The following is a 22317-nucleotide window of genomic DNA, read 5'->3' on the forward strand; positions in this document are numbered from 1 at the left end:
CAGTCTAGTGGTCAAGTAGAATTGAGTAATAGAGAGCTCAAATTAATTTTGCAAAAGACTATTAATAGATCTAGAAAGAATTGGTCCAAGAAACTTGATGATGCATTATGGGCCTATAGAACTGCATATAAAAGTCCTATGGGTATGTCTCCGTATAAAATGGTTTATGGAAAAGCATGTCACTTACCTCTCGAACTAGAACACAAGGCTTATTGGGCTATTAAAGAACTTAATTATGATTTTAAACTTGCCGGTGAGAAGAGGTTATTTGATAGTAGCTCACTTGATGAATGAAGAACCCAAGCCTACGAAAACGCCAAGTTGTTTAAAGAAAAAGTTAAAATATGGCATGACAAAAGGATACAAAAGCATGTGTTTAATGTAGGTGATTATGTATTGCTATACAACTCTCGTTTAAGATTTTTTGCAGGAAAGCTTCTCTCTAAATGGGAAGGTCCTTACGTTATCGAGGAGGTCTACCGTTCTGGTGCCATAAAAATCAACAACTTCGAAGGCACAAATCCGAAGGTGATGAACGGTCAAAGAATCAAACATTATATCTCAGGTAATCCCATAAATGTTGAAACCAATGTTATAGAAACCGTAACCCCAGATGAATACATAAGGGACACTTTCCGGAATGTTTCAGACTCCGAAAAGGAATAGGTATGTGGTATGGTAAGTAAACCGACTCCAAAACAGTTTTTAAGGCAATATTTCTCTGTTTTGGAATATTTAGAAAAATAGAAAAATAAGCAGCAGTCCGGGAAGGACACGAGGCCTCCACGAGGGTGGAGGGCGCTTCCTACCCTACTGGGTGCGCCCCCTACCTCGTGGGCACCTCGTGTGCTCTCCGGACTCTGTTTTCGTACACGACACATATTTTGGTCGATAAAAATTCATTATATAATCTCCCGGGGTTTTTGACTCCCGTATCACACAATTATCCGCTGTTTTGTGTTTCAAGTTGTTGTTGTTGTAGATTAGAGCAAGATGTCTTCGCAAGAATCAGTCAGGGAGAGCCGGGTGTCTCACCCGGCACCGAGATCAATGAAAAACAACAATGTTGACCTCTTTGGGCCAGCAACGGAGGAAGAGATGGAGGCCAAATTGAAGAGGATAGATGCCATGGAAGAGGATCAAGAAGTCACTTCCCGCTTCCGAGTTGGATTCACAATGGGTGAATTGCAGAGCTCGGCTATTCCAAACTCGGTTATCCCTTTCAATGTTAGATTTCTTTCTTATGATAATATGAAAAAGAGTGTCACTGGTTCTCCCGCAGCTATGCAACACCCTTGGGTGCAGGGAGCTTTGGCTATTATAGGAAAACTCCGAAAGGAAATAATGGACCTCAACTAGCAAGTCAATAAGCTTGAGGAGGAGAATCGTATCTTGAGGGGCATCATCGCCAAGAACATCACATCACCATCCCCGAAAAGAGAGACATAATTAAATGGGTATGGGCACTCCACTTGGCAACTGCCAAGCTTGGGGGAGTGCCCCGGTATCGTATCACCATCACTTTTATCTTTACCGTTTTTCTTAGTTCGATCCTTTTGATAAAATCTTGATCTAGTAGAATAAAAGTTCTTAGTAAGATATAGTTGTGAGTTTTGTTTTTTTATCCTTCTATGTAATCGAGTCCATGAGCTATATAATAAAGATTAGTGTTGAGCCAAGGGCTTGATTATTTTGCCATGATCCTAAAGGAATAAAAGGAAAGAGAAAGAAATAAAAAGAAACAAAGAGATCATGTGAGTCTTATGGAGAGTAATGAGCTCACATAGAAAGAGTATGATGAATAAAAGTTATTGAGGGTTGACAAACACAGTTTTGGTCATCGTTGCAATTAATAGGAATTAATAAAGAAATAGAGGTCTTCACATATAAATATACTATCTTGGACATCTTTTATGATTGTGAGCACTCATTAAAATATGACATGCTAAAGAGTTGACGTTGGATAAGGAAGACAATGTAATGGGTTATGTTTCCTTACATCTGAGATAAATTATATTGTCATGCATCATCCAACATGATTGAACTTGCCTTTCCCCTCATGCTAGCCAAATTCTTTGCACCAAGTAGATATACTACTTGTGCTTCCAAATATCCCTAAACCCAGTTTTGCCATGAGAGTCCACCATATCTACCTATGGATTGAGTAAGATCCCTCAAGTAAGTTGTCATCGGTGCAAGCAATAAAAATTGCTTTCTAAATATGTATGATTGATTGGTGTGGAGGGAATAAGCTTTATATGAGTGTGTGATATGGAAGTAATAGAAGTGACAGACTGCATAATAAAGGTCCATATCACAAGTGGCAATATAAAGTGACGTTCTTTTGCATTAAGATTTTGTGCATCCAACCCATAAAAGCGCATGACAACCTCTGCTTCCCTCTGCGAAGGGCCTATCTTTTACTTTTATCTCCTACATTGCATAAGAGTCATGGTGATCTTCACCCTTCCTTTTTACATTTTATCCTTTGGCAAGCACAATATGTTGGAAATATCCTGGTATATATGGCTAATTGGATGTGAGTTTTCATGAACTATTACTGTTGACATTACCCTTGAGGTAAAACATTGGGAGGCAAAACTATAAGCCCCTATCTTTTTTTGTACGATTAAAACTCCATACCCATAAGTATTGCATGAGTGTAAGCAATTGTGAAAGATTATATGATAGTTGAGTATGTGTACTTGCTGAAAATCTCTTATACATTGACTCTTCCCTATGTTATGATAAATTGCAATTGCTTCAATGACCGAGATTGTAGTTTGTTAGTTTTCAATGAAGTTTACGATTCATACTTGATATTGTAATTGAATTATTACTCTAGCATCAGATATTATATGACAAAGAATTATGTAAGTTGCTGTTCTAAGAATGATCATGATGCCCTCATGTCCGTATTTTATTTTTATCGACACCTCTATCTCTAAACATGTGGACATATTTTTCGATTTCGGCTTTTCGCTTGAGGACAAGCGAGGTCTAAGCTTGGGGGAGTTGATACGTCCATTTTGCATCATGCTTTTATATCAATATTTATTGCATTATAGGTTGTTGTTACACATTATGTCACAATACTTATGCCTATTGTCTCTTATTTTACAAGGTTTACATAAAGAGGGAGAATGCCGGCAGCTGGGATTCTGGGCTGGAAAAGGAGCAAATATTAGAGACCTATTCTGCACAGCTCCAAAAGTCCTGAAACTTCACGGATGATGTTTCCAAATATATAAAAAATACTGAGCGCAAGAACATCACCAGGGGGGCCACACCCTTCCCACGAGGGTGGGGGCGCGCCCTACCCTCCAGGGTGCGCCCCCTACCTCATGGGCCCCCTGGTGGCCCTCCGGTGGCCATCTTCTGCTATATGGAGTCTTTCGATGGGAAAAAATCATAAGCCATCTTCTCGGACGAAACTCCGCCGCCACGCGGCGGAACCTTGGCGGAATCAATCTAGGACTCTGGCGGAGCTGTTCTGCCGGGGAAACTTCCCTCCCGGAGGGGGAAATCATCGCCATCGTCATCACCAATGCTCCTCTCATCGGGAGAGGGCAATCTCCATCAACATATTCATCAGCACCATCTCATCTCAAAACCCTAGTTCATCTCTTGTATCCAATTCTTGTCTCCAAGTCCGGGATTGGTGCTAGTAGGGTGCTAGTAGTGTTAATTACTCCTTGTAGTTGATGCTAGTTGGTTTAATTGGTGGAAGATCATATGTTCAGATCCTATATGCATATTAATACCCCTTTGATCATGAAAATGTTTATGCTTTGTGAGTAGTTACTTTTGTTCCTGAGGACATGGGAGAAGTCTTGCTATTAGTAGTCATGTGAATTTGGTATTCGTTTGGTATTTTGACGAGATGTATGTTGTCTCTCCTCTAGTGGTGTTATGTGAACGTCGACTACGTGACACTTCACCATTATTTGGGCCTAGAGGAAGGCATTGGGAAGTAATAAGTAGATGATGGGTTGCTAGAGTGACATAAGCTTAAACCCTAGTTTATGTGTTGCTTCGTAAGGGGCTGATTTGGATCCATATGTTTCATGCTATGGTTAGGTTTACCTTAGTACTTTTGTTGTATTTGCGGATGCTTGCAATAGAGGTTAATCATAAGTGGGATGTTTGTCCAAGTAAGGACATCACCCAAGCACTGGTCCACCCACATACCAAATTATCAAAGTACCGAACGCGAATCATATGAACGTGATGAAAACTAGCTTGACGATATTCCCATGTGTCCTCGAGAGTGCTTTACATCATATAAGAGTTTGTCCAGGCTTGTCCTTTGCTGCAAAAGGATTGGGCGACCTTGCTGCACTTTATTTACTTTTGTTACTTGTTGCTCATTACAAATTATCCTATCACAAAACTATCTGTTGCCACTTATTTCAGTACTTGCAGAGAAAACCTTGCTGGAAACCGCTTATCATTTCCTTCTGCTCCTCGTTGGGTTCGACACTCTTACTTATCGAAAGGACTATGATAGATCCCCTATACTTGTGGGTCATCAGTGCCGAAGGATCCGGCAAGAAGCGTGGCGGGTAAGGAGGCCGCCGCGGTAAGGATAACCAGTGAGAGAGGCCCGGTCGGGGCCGCGACAAGAAGCAGGAAGATGATGATCATGACGAGGACGACGAGTCCAGCGAGCAAGAGTTTCAGAAAGCTACGGAGGCCATGCGCGTCGATGGTGGTGCCTCGCTGCACACTTCTCACTGCCAGCTCAAGCAGTGGGCGCGTGAGATTACAGCAACAGAGCCATTGTTCGACGCTCAGAAGCCACTGAAGTGGTTTAGCACGCCCCTCATTTTTGACGCCAAGGACCACTCTGACTGCACAACTGCGGTCGGGTGTTTGCCATTGTTGGTCTCGCCAACGATACGGAACCTCAAGGTGAACAAGTTGTTGGTTAACGGCAGGGCCGACCTAAACTTGATCTCGCACGTCGTGATCAAAAGGCTGCAAATTCCTGATGGAGATGTCGAGGAAACGGGTACGTTTCAAGGGGTCAGTCCGAGAAGGAGCCAGCCGAAGGGGAAGGTCACATTGCCCATGACGTTTGGGGGTGAGTTGAACTACGGGACGGAAAGGATCGTCTACGATGTGGCCAAGATCCCCTTGCCCTACAACGGGATCCTCGGCTGCCCGGCACTAGCCAAGTTCATGGCGGCGTCGCACTACACCTACAACACGCTGAAGATGCCTGGGCCGATGACCATCATCACCATCCCCTCCGACAAGAAGGACGCGCTGATCTGCGCTGACTAACTCTATCGAGAAGCAGTTGCAGCAGCTGCCGCCAAGGCACTTGCTCCTGCCATTGAAGCCCCGGGAGGGCAGAAGAAGACCGGCAAGACCTCTCGCACCCACTCCGGCAAGCGCACCTCTTTGGAGTGTTGTGCTACCGCGAGGACGTGCCCGAGAGCTCTACGGGCAAGAGCAAGAAATCCAGAGCTGCACCACCAGAGACCAAGAGGGTGTCCGTCAAGGAGGACGGCACGGGAGGGGCTTTCACCATAAGCTCCACCCTCGATAGCAAATAGGAAGGCATGCTCGTCACTTTCCTGTGGGCGAATGTCGATGTGTTTGCGTGGCAAGCATCCGACATCCCTAGAGTTCCCAGGGAAGTGACTGAGCACCACCTTGTTGTCTGTCCCCATGCACGACCCGTCAAGCATAAGGTTAGGAAGCAAGCTTTGGAACGACATGAGTTTATCACAGAGGAGATCAGGAAATTGGAAGCGGCAGGTTTGGTGAGAGGAGTGCTCCATCCGACGTGGTTGGCCAATCTGGTGGTGGTGCGCAAGGCAAGTGGGAAGTGGAGGATGTGTATTGACTACACAGATGTCAATAAGGCTTGTCCTAAGGACCCCTTCCCATTGCAGCGCATCGACCAGATTGTTGACTCCATTGCGGGGTGTGATCTGTTGTCATTCCTCGACGCCTAATCGGGCTACCACCAGATCTTCATGAGAAGAGAAGATGAAGAGAAGACAACATTTATCACCCCATGTGGTACGTATTGCTTTTTACGGATGCCTTTCGGGTTGAAGAGTGCTGGCTCGACATTCACAAGGGTGGTCCAGATTGGTTTTGAGCCCCAGCTACATAGAAATATGGAAGCGTATATGGATGACATAGTGGTCAAAACCAAGGACAAGGCGACCCTTGTACAAGACTTAGAAGAGACGTTTGCCAACTTACGCAAGATCAACCTCAAGCTGAACCCTGAGAAGTGTGTCTTTGGCGTCCCGTCAGGAAAACTTCTCGGGTTCTTTGTGTCGCAGCGTGGGATCAAGGCAAACCCAGACAAGATCAAGGCTATTGAGCAGATTGAGGCACCCAAGTGGATCAAGGATGTGCGCCGGCTCACTGGCTGCGTTGCCGCCATGAGCAGGTTCATCTCCAAGTCCTCTGAGCGTGCCCTTCCCTTTTTCAAAATCTTGAAGAAGGCAGGCCCAATGGAGTGGACCCTAGAGGCCGAGGCGGCGTTGCAGGATCTGAAGAAATACCTTTCCTCTACGCCAATACTGGTTGCGCCTAAACCACAAGAGTCGTTGCTGTTGTATCTGGCGGCAACGAATCAAGTGGTCAGCGCCTAGTGGCACAGAGGGAGGTCGACGAAGAGGCAGTGGCAACGTCAGGACCGGCAGATGGCAGGTCAGAGACTCCCCCGGCAGGGCCTGGTGCTGGCAAGGCAAGGCCCCCGGCAGAGTCTGACGCCATCGGGACAGGGCCCGCGCAACCAAGTGAAGTGGCGCAGAAGAAGAAGATGATGCAGCACCCGGTCTACTTTGTCAGCTCCCTCTTGCAGGGAGCCAGGTCAAGGTACTCCGGTGTGCATAAATTGCTCTTCAGCCTCCTTATGGCCTCGAGGAAGCTGCATCATTACTTCCAAGCCCACGAGATCACTGTCGTCACCCGCCTCCCGTTGCAACGGATATTGCATAACCCAAATGCAACCAGGAGGATTGTGGAGTGGGCCCTGGAGTTGTCAAGCTTTGATTTGAAGTTTGAAAGTACTTCGATAATCCAGAGCAGGGTCTTGGCGGAGTTCATTGCAGAATGGAGCTCAAAGCCCGACGAAGAAATCCAGGAGACCGCTCTCCTCGGCAAGGAAGCAAGTCGTGACTGGATCATGTACTTTGATGGGGCTTTCTCGCTGCAAGGCGCCGGTGCCGGCGTGCTGCTTGTCGCACCCACCGGAGAGCAGCTCAAGTATGTGATCCATGCACTTTCCCAGGGAGATGTCCACAAACAAAACTGCTGAGTACGAGGGGCTGCTTGCCAGTCTCAGGATCGCGGCAGACCTCGGGGTGAAGAAGCTCATCGTCAGGGGTGATTTGCAGCTTGTCGTCAGACAGGTCAACAAAGATTACCAGAGTCCGTTAATGGAGGCCTACGTAGATGAGGTGAGGAAGCTGGAGGAGCGCTTCGACGGTATACAAGTGGAGCACGTTCCCCGAGCGGAGAACGACATCGATAACTACCTGTCAAAGCGTGCTGCATTTAAGCTACCTGTGGAACCAGGTACCTTTTTGCTTCGGTTAACTCAACCATCCGTCAAACCATCAACGGAGCAGAACAAGCGGAGGAAATCAGGCCCCAGCAAGTACTTTCCGGCCGAGCCCCCAGGGGCCGCTGGCAAGGGTGTTGCCGCGGATTCCGAGCCTGCCAAGGGGCAGCTGGCTCCGGCAGGGCGCCAAGCCCTGGCCTAGAGACGGCTGCCCCCGTGGCAAAAGAGATGGCTTTGATGCTTGCCGTCGAGCCCCAGGCTCTGGCATGGGCACAGCATACCGTCTATTTCCTCCAGACAGGGGAACTTCCTGAGGAGCAGGAAGAATTGGAAAAAGTAGCCCGTTGGTCTGCCTTGTACCAGTTGGTCGATGACGTCCTATACAGAAAAAGACCGAACAGTCTGAAATTGAAGTGCATTCCCCGGAAGGAAGGACTGGAGCTGTTGGCAGAGATACATGGAGGCATATGTGGCTCCCACATAGGGTCGAGGGCCCTTGCCGACAAGACATTCTGGCAAGGCTTCTTCTGGCCCACCGCCCTCCAGGATGCGACGGCACTAGTAACCAGGTGTGAAGCGTGGCAGCTCCATTCGGAGAAGCTTCATCAACCAGCTCAAGCCCTTCAAACAATCCCTCTCTCCTGGTCGTTTTCGGTTTGGGGGCTCAACATACTGGGCCCCTTCCCCCGTTCCGTCAGGGGATTTGAGTACTTATATGTTGCAATTGACAAGTTCACAAAATGGCCGGAAGTGGAAGTAGTGAGGAAGGTGACAACACAGTCAGCCGTCAAGTTCTTCAAGGGACTAGTCTGCCGTTTGGTGTGCCAAACAGAGTCATCACCGACAACGGCACGTAGTTCACAAGCCACACCTTCATGCAGTACACCCAGGACCTCGGTAGCAAGGTCTGTTTCGCTTCCGTGGCACACCCACGGAGCAACGGCCAGGCGGAGAGGGCAAATGCTGAAGTACTACGAGGCCTGAGAACAAAGACTTTTGACAAGCTGCACAAAAGCGGAAGGCGCTAGATTGATGAGTTGTCGGCGGTTCTTTGGTAGATCAGAACGACACCAAATCGAGCCACCGACCAGACACCCTTTGCCCTGGTATACGGGGCAGAAGCAGTTCTCCCCACGGAACTCATATACGGATCACCTCGAGTGCTCGCTTATGACGAGCTTGAGCAAGAGCGATTGCGGCAAGATGACGCAACGCTCCTTGAGGAAGATCATCTTCGGGTGGCGGTGAGAGCAGCATGCTACCAGCAAGCCTTGCGCCACTACCATAGCCGCAAGGTTCATGCCCGAAGCTTTAAGGAAGGCGACCTTGTTCTTCGGCGCGTTCAGTCGGCCAAGAATTCCAACAAGTTGACGCCAAAGTGGGAAGGCCCTTATCGGGTAATACGAGTCACCAGGCCCGGTGTAGTCCACCTGGAGACCAAAGATGATGTCCCAGTGAGCAATTCCTGGAACATCGAACATCTTCGCAAGTTTTACCCATAAGGCGCGGTTGTCGGGCCTCTCGGCAAACCACCTTTTGTACAAGCCTTGCCGGCAAGGCATGTAACCCTCTATACAAAGCCAGGCGCAGACCTGAGCATAAATAAACGAAGCGCTGGCACCCTAAGTTATAGCATGCATGCTAGGTTAAGTCTCTCCCTCGGTTAGGGTTGATAGTGCTTAGCAGCGACTAACCCCTGGCCTAGAGGTCGAGTGCGCGTCTTTTTGTTCTCTTTGGTGCGTAGGGCACGTGGACACTTCTGCTGAGCCGCTTGGGAAAAAGAGGACGAACCGGCGCTCCGGCCCCGACAGGCCAAGACTGCCGGGGGCTGAAGATACAGGGATCCAACCACGTCAAGCCAAGGTTGCCGGGGGCTGCCGATTCAGATAAGTCTGTCATCCCCCTGTTATGTGTTTCCGTATAGAACTGGGACATGTGAAACCTCATTTATGATTCTTAAAACCACTGTGCTCCCCCTTTCCTGTACCCAAGAGCTACCTCCCGGGTCGGAATTTGGTGGCGAGGAGATGAACGAGGGGCCCAACTCTACTTCGCCCCTGCCTCCACCAAGAGCGCGAGAATGGTCGACCGAAGTAGGGAGACGGCAAGGCCTGTTGCCGGGCGACAATGTTTATCTTAAAAATAACAAGGATTCATCCTTGGCATGGGCCTCGCTCATGCACAAAGAACCCGGCAAGCACCCCTTTTCATTAAAAACATCCCATACAGGTACAGTTCATACAGAATTAAAAACATGAGCAAGGGGATAACAAGTCTTAAAATTAACAAGTGCCCACAGGCTTACAAACTAAAAAAAGATAAGTTGCCCGTAATCCCTTTATTGTCCCTCTCCTCAGAAGGTGGAACAAGAGGGCAGGAGGGCGAAAAGAGAGCCTAGGCGAGGTGCGAGGAGCAGAAGGCACCAAGAGAACATCTTGGTACCAGGAAAGGAGTTGGAAGACGAGGCAGCGGGCCAGCAATACGCGACGAAGGCGTCGGTGCCCGCGTACTCCGATTTGACGGCCACCACCCACCTTCTTCGCCTTCTCCGACCCTCCTACGCCAGCCACCCAAGGAGACGACGGGGAACACCCCAATGGAGAGCTTGGCGAGGATGGCCCTCGGCAAGGCGCGTGGCCGAGGGAGGGGCGGCGCGGTCAGTCGAAGTCGGAGTCGGCATCCTGCCGCTCGACTCCCGCGTCGTCGCTGTCCTCCTCGTCACTCCCGCTTGAGGAGGAATCTTCATTGTTGGAGGAGCTCTCCATGCAGCACTTCAAGCGAGTTTTGAGATCTCCAAAGACCTTGACGGAGAGCAGGCTGCCCTCTGTTAACTTGAAGTAGACGACAAGCCCCGCCGTCAAGCTATGGTTGCGTGTGAATGTCTTCCATCCGTGGCGGAGGTACATGACGTGAGGAGCAGGGAAGCCGGCGTCGACCCACGTGTCACCATTCCCGCAACCCTTCATGTGCAACCAGAATGTCTGGGGTGGATCGAGCTCCATCTCCCGAGCAAATGCAGTAGGGAGACGGAGGCGGCGACGCGGTGGCCGGCGTAGCCTGATGAAGAACTCGTGGGGCCGGTCCCCGACGTGGCGCTCCCTTGGGGGAGGCATCGCTGGCAGAGGCGAGGCCGATGCGCTGCCCCGTCCTCCTCTCCCCCGAGCGTCGTGACGACCTCGGCCTCACCCCTCCCCCTTCCTCTCATGACCGGTTCCGCCGCCACGAGCTCTTGGGGAGGAGGAACGCGCTGATGAGCAGCAACCCTCGCTGCCATCGTCGAATGGCCAGCGTCTCCTCTCGCCATGGCGGATGGAAGAAAAAAGCGGAGGTGGAAGGAGACGGATGATGGAAGAATGTGGAATGCCGCCCCCTCCCCTTCTTATGAAGGGGCAGAGTCGGGGCTTGGCCGCCGCACTCGACCAAACCAGTCATCGGGGGGTGCAGGGAATTAGGACCGGCCTGCTGCCCCAATCAGCAACGGCCCAGTTTCCCGCCTCCACCTCCTGCCACCTGCATGCAGGACACATGGCGAGCGAGCAGCATTAAAGGGACGGGCGAAGCGGCTGCTCCCCACCCCTTGATCGTGGGGCGCGGGCGCCTTGAAGACCACGACCCTAGTCCACCCAAGTAAATGGCATGTGCCTCTATGCCTCCCTCCTTTTACGGGGAAGGCGCGGGCCGCCTCTTTACCACGATGTGACACATGCGTGCGAGAACCGCCCCACGCATGACCCCCACGTCACACACGACCCTCCATGTCACGCGTTCAACGCGGGTCGTGGGGAAGCGCAGCGGACGAGAAGTTACTACGGTAAAATCCGCCCCACCTCCCTGCACACCATTCTGGGCCTGGCCCAACAACGCGTCGCACTTATGTGTGTCCCAGGCCCGGGGGCTCCTGTCTGTGTACAAAAGTAGGGGCTCTCCTTTTGACTCCTTTACTTGTGCACGGGCAGTCAGGGCCACGCGCCGCGGCCACACTTAGTAGGGCAGAGAAGGGAAGCCGGCGAGAAGACGAAGCACGAGACAACCAAGGTGACGCCAAGACCAGAAGCTCGGGAGGGCAAGAGGGCGAGGTGGACTCCCTCGGCAAGATCCTTGCCGAGGCGGCGCCCCTCAGCCCCGGCAAGAGCCTTGCCGGGGCAACTTGCCCAACACCGGCAGAGCGAGCCACCCTTGAGCCCCCAGGCTCTGACCCAAACAACTGCGTTGGGACCAAGGCTCGGGAGGCGCCTCTGTAGTGGCATGCAAATCTTCGTCCAGATCATAAACAAAAGATCAGATGAGGATTAGAAGACGGAGACCCTCGATAGGATCCTAGCCGAGGAAATCCACAAGACCCCCGGCAAGACCCTTGCCGGGGATGACAGCAATGTCATGGCAAGACCCTTGCCGGGCCCCCGACAAGACCCTTGCCGAGGGCATCAGCAGGGCCACTACCAGGCCCGCATCAGCCAAGACTCCACCACCGTTCGCATGCAGCTGCCATCCCAACCAGCTGGGCAGGCACCTGCGTGGCAACATGCAGCTTCCAGGCCAAATCAGCAAGCACCTGCGTGGCGGCATGCAGATCTTCATGAAGGCCCTACCACCGCGCCACCTCAACTGCCTGCCTGCCTACATGGCGCTGCATGCATCGCTGGTTTGGGCTCGTGTCGAAGCGAGGCTAAGCGGCGACGGATGGGACGGGCCTCGTTCCCGTCCCCAATAAAGCTAATGGACACCTACATAGCGCATTTAATGCACTTTGTCCCGTAATGCTATGCGATAAGCTCATGCACTGTAGGCCTTTCCACCTCCTGTGTGCCACTGTGGCAACCCCTTTTCCCTATAAAAGGAGGCCCGAGGCGACCAGGAGAGGGATTCGGCTTTTTGGGACGGCACAACCACTGTAGCTAGTTCAAAAAGCTCAAGAAAACTCGATACATCCACCAAAGCAGGACTAGGGTTTTACGCATCCTCGCGGCCTGAACCTGGGTAAACGACCCGTGTGCTTGCTCCTAAACCTGCTCTTCTCATGACCCCACGCCCGCCGACCGTAGAAGGGATCCCAGTGATCCCATAGGTGTCGTTCTCACCGACAGGTAGTAACTTGATCTGAAGTTTCATGATCATCATCATTAGCTTCCTCAGTAATTGGTGTAGGCATCACGGGAATAGTTTTTTGTCACAACGGTGCATACTCAGGGAGAACACTTATACCTTGAAATTTTAGTAAGGGATCATCTCATAATGCTACCGTCGTACTAAGCAAAAATAAGATGCACAAAATATAAACATCACATGCAATCAAAATATGTGACATGACATGGTCATCATCATCTTGTGCCTTTGATTTCCATCTCCAAAGTATCATCATGATCTCCATCATCACCGGCATGACACCATGATCTCCATCATCTTGATCTCTATCGACGTTTCGTCACATGGTCGTCTTGCCAACTATTGCTTTTGCAACTATTGCTATCGCATAGCGATAAAGTAAAGCAATTATATGGTGCTTGCATCTTATGCAATAAAGAGACAACCATAAGGCTCCTGCCAGTTGTCGATAACTTTAACAAAATATGATTATCTCATACAACAATTTATATATCATCATGTCTTGACCATATCACATCACAACATGCCCTGCAAAAACAAGTTAGACGTCCTCTACTCTGTTGTTGCAAGTTTTATGTGGCTGCTACTGGCTTAGCAAGAACCGTTCTTACCTACACATCAAAAACCACAACGCGGTATAGTGATTGTTTTTTGATCTTCAGAAAGAACCTTGTTCATTGAATCCAATTCAACTAAAGTTGGAGAAACTGACACCCGTCAGCCACCTGTGTGCAAAGCACATCGGTAGAACCAATCTCATGAATGCGGTCATGTAATGTCGGTCCGGGCTACTTCATCCAACAATACTGCCGAATCAAGAAACAACTAGTGACGGCAAGCAATATGTATATGCCCACGCCCACAATTCCTTTGTGTTCTACTCGTGCATATAACATCTACGCATAGACCTGGCTCGGATGCCACTGTTGGGGAACGCGGTATTTCAGAAAAAATCCTACAATCACACAAGATCTATCTAGGAGATGCATAGCAAAGAGCGGGGAAGAGTGTGTCTACGTACCCTCGTAGACCAAAAGCGGAAGCATTTAGTAACGCAGTTGAAGTAGTCAAATGTCTTCCTGATCCAAACGATCCAATTACCGAACGCATGACATCTCCGCGATTTGCACATGTTCAGATTGGTGACGTCCCTCGTACTCTTGATCCAGTTGAGGTCGAGGGAGAGTTTCTTCAGCACGACGACATGGTGACGGTGATGATGAAGTTACCGATGCAGGCTTCGCCTAAGCACTACGACAATATGACCGAGGTGGAAAACTGTGGAGGGGGGCACCGCACACGGCTAAGACAAATCTTGGAGTGCCTTTGGGGTGCCCCTTGCCCACGTATATAAAGGAGGGGGGAAGAGGAGGCCGGCCTAGGAGGGGCGCGCCTATAGGGGAGTCCAACTAGGATTCCTAATCCTAGTTGGAGTCCCCTTCCTTTTCCAAGAGGGGAGAGAGGGAAGGAGTAGGAGAGGGAGAAGGAAAGAGAGGGGGGCGCCGCCCCCTCCCTAGTCCAATTCAAACTTGCCATGGGGGGCGCGCGGCCACCCCTTGAGGACTGAAGGAAATATGCCCTAGAGGCAATAATAAAGTTATTATTTATTTCCTTATATCATGATAAATGTTTATTATTCATGCTAGAATTGTATTATCCGGAAACATAATACTTGTGTGAATACATAGACAAACTAAACGTCACTAGTGTGCCTCTACTTGAGTAGCTCGTTAATCGAAGATGGTTATGTTTCCTAACCATAGACATGTGTTGTCATTTGATTAACGGGATCACATTATTAGGAGAATGATGTGGTTGACATGACCCATTCCATTAGCTTAGCACCCGATCATTTAGTATGTTGCTATTGCTTTCTTCATGACTTATACATGTTCCTATGACTATGAGATTATGCAACTCCCGTTTGCCGGAGGAACACTTTGTGTGCTACCAAACGTCACAACGTAATTGGGTGATTATAAAGGAACTCTATAGGTGTCTCCAAAGGTACATGTTGGGTTGGCGTATTTCGAGATTAGGATTTGTCACTCCGATTGTCGGAGAGGTATCTCTGGGCCCTCTCGGTAATGCACATCACATAAGCCTTGCAAGCGTTGCAACTAATGAGTTAGTTGTGAGATGATGTATTACGAAACGAGTAAAGAGTCTTGCCGGTAACGAGATTGAACTGGGTATTGAGATACCGACGATCGAATCTCGGGCAAGTAACATACCGATGACAAAGGGAACAAAGTATGTTGTTATGCGGTCTGACCGATAAAAGATCTTCATAGAATATGTGGGAGCCAATATGAGCATCCAAGTTCCGCTATTGGTTATTGACCGGAGACATGTCTCGGTCATGTCTGCATTGTTCTCGAACCCGTAGGGTCCGCACGCTTAATGTTACGATGACAGTTTCATTATGAGTTTATATATTTTGATGTACCGAAGTTAGTTCGGAGTCCCGGATGTGATCACGGACATGACGAGGAGTCTCAAAATGGTCGAGACATAAAGATTGATATATTGGAAGCCTATGTTTGGACGTCGAAAGTGTTCCGGGTGAAATCGGCATTTTACCGAAGTACCGGGAGGTTACCGGAACCCCCCGGTAACTAATGGGCCTTAATGGGCCTAGTGGAGGAAGAGGAGAGGAGGCCTGGGGGCTGCCGCGCACCCCTCCCCCCAAGTCCAAATTTGACAAGGAGGGGGGCGGCGCCCCCCCCCCCCTTTCCTTTCTTCCCTCTCTTCCTTCTTCCCCAAGTCCTAATCCAACTAGGGAAAAGGGGGGAGTTCTACTCCCGGTAGGAGTAGGACTCCTCCTGCGCGCCTCCTCCTAGGGCCGGCCGCACCCCCCCATGGATCCTTTATATACGAGGGCAGGGGGCACCCCTAGAGACAGAAGTTGATCTCTAAGATCGTTCTCTTAGCCGTGTGCGGGGCCCCCTTCCACCATAGTCCTCGATAATATTGTAGTGGTGCTTAGGCGAAGCCCTGCGATAGTAAAACATCAAGATCGTCACCACGCCGTCGTGCTGACGGAACTCTTCCCCGACACTTTGCTGGATCGGAGTCCGGGGATCGTCATCGAGCTGAACGTGTGCTAGAACTCGGAGGTGCCGTAGTTTCGGTGCTTGATCGGTCGGGCCATGAAGACGTACGACTACATCAACCGCGTTGTCATAACGCTTTCACTTTCGGTCTACGAGGGTACATAGATCACACTCTCCCCTCTCGTTGCTATGCATCACCATGATCTTGCGTGTGAGTAGGATTTTTTTTGAAATTACTACGTTCCCCAACAGTGGTATCAGAGCCTAGGTTTTATGCGTTGATGTTATATGCACGAGTAGAACACAAGTGAGTTGTGGGCGATATAAGTCATACTGCTTACCAGCATGTCATACTTTGGTTCGGCGGTATTGTTGGACGAAGCGGCCCGGACCAACATTACGCGTACGCTTACGCAAGACCGGTTCTCCCGACGTGCTTTGCACAAAGGTGGCTAGCGGGTGTCAGTTTCTCCAACTTTTGTTGAACCAAGTGTGGCTACGCCCGGTCCTTGCGAAGGTTAAAACAGCACCAACTTGACAAACTATCGTTGTGGTTTTGATGCGTAGGTAAGAACGGTTCTTGCTAAGCCCGTAGCAGCCACGTAAAACTTGCAACAACAAAGTAGAGGACGTCTAACTTGTTTTTGCAGGGCATGTTGTGATGTGATATGGTCAAGACATGATGCTAAATTTTATTGTATGAGATGATCATGTTTTGTAACTGAGTTATCGGCAACTGGCAGGAGCCATATGGTTGTCGCTTTATTATATGCAATGCAATTGCACTGTAATGCTTTACTTTATCACTAAGCGGTAGCGATAGTCGTGGAAGCATAAGATTGGCAAGACGACAACGATGCTACGATGATGATCAAGGTGTCGCGCCGGTGACGATGGTGATCATGATGGTGCTTCGAAGATGGAGATCACAAGCACAAGATGATGATGGCCATATAATATCACTTATATTGATTGCATGTGATGTTTATCTTTTATACATCTTATCTTGCTTTGATTGACGGTAGCATTTTAAGATGATCTCTCACTAATTATCAAGAAGTGTTCTCGCTGAGTATGCACCGTTACGAAAGTTCTTCATGCTGAGACACCACATGATGATCGGGTGTGATAGGCTCTACGTTCAAATACAACGGGTGCAAAACAGTTGCACACGCAGAATACTCAGGTTATACTTGACGAGCCAAGCATATACAGATATGGCCTGGGAACACGGAGACCGAAAGGTCGAGCGTGAATCATATAGTAGATATGATCAACATAGTGATGTTCACCAATGAAACTACTCCATCTCATGTGATGATCGGACATGGTTTAGTTGATTTGGATCACGTGATCACTTAGAGGATTAGAGGGATGTCTATCTAAGTGGGAGTTCTTTAGTAATATGATTAATTGAACTTAAATTTATCATGAACTTAGTACCTGATAGTATCTTTCTTGTTTATGTTTGATTGTAGATAGATGGCCCGTGCTGTTGTTCCGTTGAATTTTAATGCGTTCCTTGAGAAAGCAAAGTTGAAAGATGATGGTAGCAATTACACAGACTGGGTCCATAACTTGAGGATTATCCTCATTGCTGCACAGAAGAATTACGTCCTGGAAGCACCGCTGGGTGTCAGGCCTGCTGCTGGAGCAACACCAAATGTTATGAACGTCTGGCAGAGCAAAGCTGATGACTACTCGATAGTTCAGTGTGCCATGCTTTACGGCTTAGAATTGGGACTTCAACGACGTTTTGAACGTCATGGAGCATATGAGATGTTCCAGGAGTTGAAGTTAATATTTCAAGCAAATGCCCAGATTGAGAGATATGAAGTCTCCAATAAGTTCTATAGCTGCAAGATGGAGGAGAACAGTTCTGTCAGTGAGCATATACTCAAAATGTCTGGGTATAATAATCACTTGATTCAATTGGGAGTTAATCTTCCAGATGATTGCGTCATTGACAGAATTCTCCAATCACTGCCACCTAGCTACAAGAGCTTCGTGATGAACTATAATATGCAAGGGATGAATAAGACTATTCCCGAGCTCTTCGCAATGCTGAAAGCTGCGGAGGTAGAAATCAAGAAGGAGCATCAAGTGTTGATGGTCAACAAGACCACTAGTTTCAAGAAAAAGGGCAAAGGGAAGAAGAAGGGGAACTTCAAAAAGAACAGCAAGCAAGTTGCTGCTCAAGAGAAGAAACCCAAATCTGGACCTAAGCCTGAAACTAAGTGCTTCTACTGCAAGCAGACTGGTCACTGGAAGCGGAACTGCCCCAAGTATTTGGCGGATAAGAAGGATGGCAAGGTAAACAAAGGTATATGCGATATACATGTTATTGATGTGTACCTTACTAATGCACGCAGTAGCACCTGGGTATTTGATACTGGTTCTGTTGCTAACATTTGCAACTCGAAACAGGGACTACAGATTAAGCGAAGATTGGCTAAGGATGAGGTGACGATGCGCGTGGGAAATGGTTCCAAAGACGATGTGATCGCGGTTGGCACGCTACCTCTACATCTACCTTCGGGATTAATATTAGACCTAAATAATTGTTATTTGGTGCCAGCGTTGAGCATGAACACTATATCTGGATCTTGTTTGATGCGAGACGGTTATTCATTTAAATCAGAGAATAATGGTAGTTCTATTTATGTGAGTAAAATCTTTTATGGTCATGCACCCATGAAGAATGGTCTATTCTTATTAAATATCGATAGTAGTGACACACACATTCATAATGTTGAATCCAAAAGATGCAGAGTTGATAATGATAGTGCAACTTATTTGGGGCACTGCCGTCTAGGTCATATCGGTGTAAAGCGCATGAAGAAACTCCATACTGATGGACTTTTGGAACCACTTCATTATGAATCACTTGGTACTTACAAACCGTGCCTTATGGGTAAGATGACAAAAACACCGTTCTCCGGTACTATGGAGAGAGCAACAGATTTGTTGGAAATCATACATACACATGTATGTGGTCCGATGAATGTTGAGGCTCGTGGCGGATATCGTTATTTTCTCACCTTCACAGATGACTTAAGCAGATATGTGTATATCTACTTAATGAAACATAAGTCTGAAACATTTGAAAAGTTCAAAGAATTTCAGAGTGAAATTGAAAATCATCGTAACAAGAAAATAAAATTCCTACGATCTGATCGTGGAGGAGAATATTTGAGTTACGAGTTTGGTGTACATTTGAAACAATGCGGAATAGTTTCGCAACTCACGCCACCCGGAACACCACAGCATAATGGTGTGTCCGAACGTCATAATCGTACTTTACTAGATATGGTGCGATCTATGATGTCTCTTACTGATTTACCGCTATCGTTTTGGGGTTATGCTTTAGAGACGGTCGCACTCACGTTAAATAGGGCACCATCAAAATCCGTTGAGACGACACCTTATGAACTGTGGTTTGGCAAGAAACCAAAGTTGTGGTTTCTGAAAGTTTGGGGCTGCGATGCTTATGTGAAAAAACTTCAACTTGATAAGCTCGAACCCAAATCGGAGAAATGTGTCTTCATAGGATATCCAAAGGAAACTATTGGATACACCTTCTATCACAGATCCGAAGGCAAGACTTTTGTTTCTAAATTCGGAAACTTTCTAGAGAAGGAGTTTCTCTCAAAAAAAGTGAGTGGGAGGAAAGTAGAACTTGATGAGGTAACTGTACCTGCTCCCTTATTGGAAAGTTGTACATCACAGAAACCGGTTTCTGTGACACCTACACCAATTAGTGAGGAAGCTAATGATGATGATCATGAAACTTCAGAACAAGATACTACTGAACCTCGTAGATCAACCAGAGTAAGATCCACACCAGAGTGGTACAGTAATCCTGTTTTGGAAGTCATGCTACTGGATCATGATGAACCTACGAACTATGGAGAAGCGATGGTGAGCCCAGATTCCGCAAAATGGCTTGAAGCCATGAAATCTGAGATGGGATCCATGTATGAGAACAAAGTGTGGACTTTGGTTGACTTGCCCAAAGATCGGCAAGCAATTGAGAATAAATGGATCTTCAAGAAGAAGACTGACGCTGACGGTAATGTTACTGTCTACAAAGCTCGACTTGTCGCAAAAGGTTTTCAACAAGTTCAAGGGATTGACTACAATAAGACCTTCTCACCCGTAGCAATGCTTAAGTCTGTCTGAATCATGTTAGCAATTGCCGCATTTTGTGATTATGAAATTTGGCAGATGGATGTCAAAACTGCATTCCTGAATGGATTTCTGGAAGAAGAGTTGTATATGATGCAGCCGGAAGGTTTTGTCGATCCAAAGGGAGCTAACAAAGTGTGCAAGCTCCAGCGATCCATTTATGGACTGGTGCAAGCCTCTCGGAGTTAGAATAAACGCTTTGATAGTGTGATCAAAGCATTTGGTTTTGTAAAGACTTTTGGAGAAGCATGTATTTACAAGAAAGTGAGTGGGAGCTCTGTAGCATTTCTGATATTATATGTAGATGACATATTACTAATCGGAAATGATATAGAATTTCTGGATAGCATAAAGGGATACTTGAATAAGAGTTTTTCAATGAAAGACCTCGGTGAAGCTGCTTACATATTGGGCATTAAGATCTATAGAGATAGATCAAGATGCTTAATTGGACTTTCACAAAGCACATACCTTGACAAAGTTTTGAAGAAGTTCAAAATGGATCAAGCAAAGAAAGGATTCTTGCCTGTGTTACAAGGTGTGAAATTCAGTAAGACTCAATGCCCGACCACTACAGAAGATAGAGAGAAAATGAAAGATGTTCCCTATGCTTCAGTCATATGCTCTATCATATATGAAATGTTGTGTACCAGACCTGATGTATGTCTTGCTATAAGTCTAGCAGGGAGGTACCAAAGTAATCCAGGAGTGGATCACTGGACAGCGGTCAAGAACATCCTGAAATACCTGAAAAGGACTAAGGATATGTTTCTTGTATATGGAGGTGACAAAGAGCTCATCGTCAATGGTTACATTGATGCAAGCTTTGACACTAATGTGGACGATTCTAAATCGCAAACCGGATACGTGTTTACATTAAACGGTGGAGCTGTCAGTTGGTGCAGTTCTAAACAAAGCGTTGTGGCGGGATCTACATGTGAAGCGGAGTACATAGCTGCTTCGGAAGCAGCAAACGAAGGAGTCTGGATGAAGGAGTTCATATCCAATCTAGGTGTCATACCTAGTGCATCGGGTCCAATGAAAATCTTTTGTGACAATACTGGTGCAATTGCCTTGGCAAAGGAATCCAGATTTCACAAGAGAACCAAGCACATCAAGAGACACTTCAATTCCATCCGGGATCTAGTCCAGGTGGGAGACATAGAGATTTGCAAGATACATACGGATCTGAATGTAGCAGACCCGTTGACTAAGCCTCTTCCACGAGCAAAACATGATCAACACCAAAGCTCCATGGGTGTTAGAATCATTACTGCGTAATCTAGATTATTGACTCTAGTGCAAGTGGGAGACTGAAGGAAATATGCCCTAGAGGCAATAATAAAGTTATTATTTATTTCCTTATATCATGATAAATGTTTATTATTCATGCTAGAATTGTATTATTCGGAAACATAATACTTGTGTGAATACATAGACAAACTAAACGTCACTAGTGTGCCTCTACTTGAGTAGCTCGTTAATCGAAGATGGTTATGTTTCCTAACCATAGACATGTGTTGTCATTTGATTAACGGGATCACATTATTAGGAGAATGATGTGATTGACATGACCCATTCCATTAGCTTAGCACCCGATCGTTTAGTATGTTGCTATTGCTTTCTTCATGACTTATACATATTCCTATGACTATGAATTATGCAACTCCCGTTTGCCGAAGGAACACTTTGTGTGCTACCAAACGTCACAACGTAACTGGGTGATTATAAAGGAGCTCTACAGGTGTCTCCAAAGGTACATGTTGGGTTGGCGTATTTCGAGATTAGGATTTGTCACTCCGATTGTCGGAGAGGTATCTTTGGGCCCTCTCGGTAATGCACATCACATAAGCCTTGCAAGCATTGCAACTAATGAGTTAGTTGTGAGATGATGTATTACGAAACGAGTAAAGAGTCTTGCCGGTAACGAGATTGAACTAGGTATTGAGATACCGACGATCGAATCTCGGGCAAGTAACATATCGATGACAAAGGGAACAAAGTATGTTGTTATGCGGTCTGACCGATAAAAGATCTTCGTAGAATATGTGGGAGCCAATATGAGCATCCAAGTTCCGCTATTGGTTATTGACCGGAGACATGTCTCGGTCATGTCTACATTGTTCTCGAACCCGTAGGGTCCGCACGCTTAACGTTACGATGACAGTTTTATTATGAGTTTATATATTTTGATGTACCGAAGTTAGTTCGGAGTCCCGGATGTGATCACGGACATGACGAGGAGTCTCAAAATGGTCGAGACATAAAGATTGATATATTGGAAGCCTATGTTTGGACGTCGGAAGTGTTCCGGGTGAAATCGGCATTTTACCGGAGTACCGGGAGGTTACCGGAACCCCCCGGTAACCTAATGGGCCTTAATGGGCCTAGTGGAGGAAGAGGAGAGGAGGCCTAGGGGCTGCCGCGCGCCCC

The sequence above is a fragment of the Triticum dicoccoides genome, chromosome 2A, assembly GCF_002162155.2.
Source record: "Triticum dicoccoides isolate Atlit2015 ecotype Zavitan chromosome 2A, WEW_v2.0, whole genome shotgun sequence".
NCBI lineage: Eukaryota > Viridiplantae > Streptophyta > Magnoliopsida > Poales > Poaceae > Triticum > Triticum dicoccoides.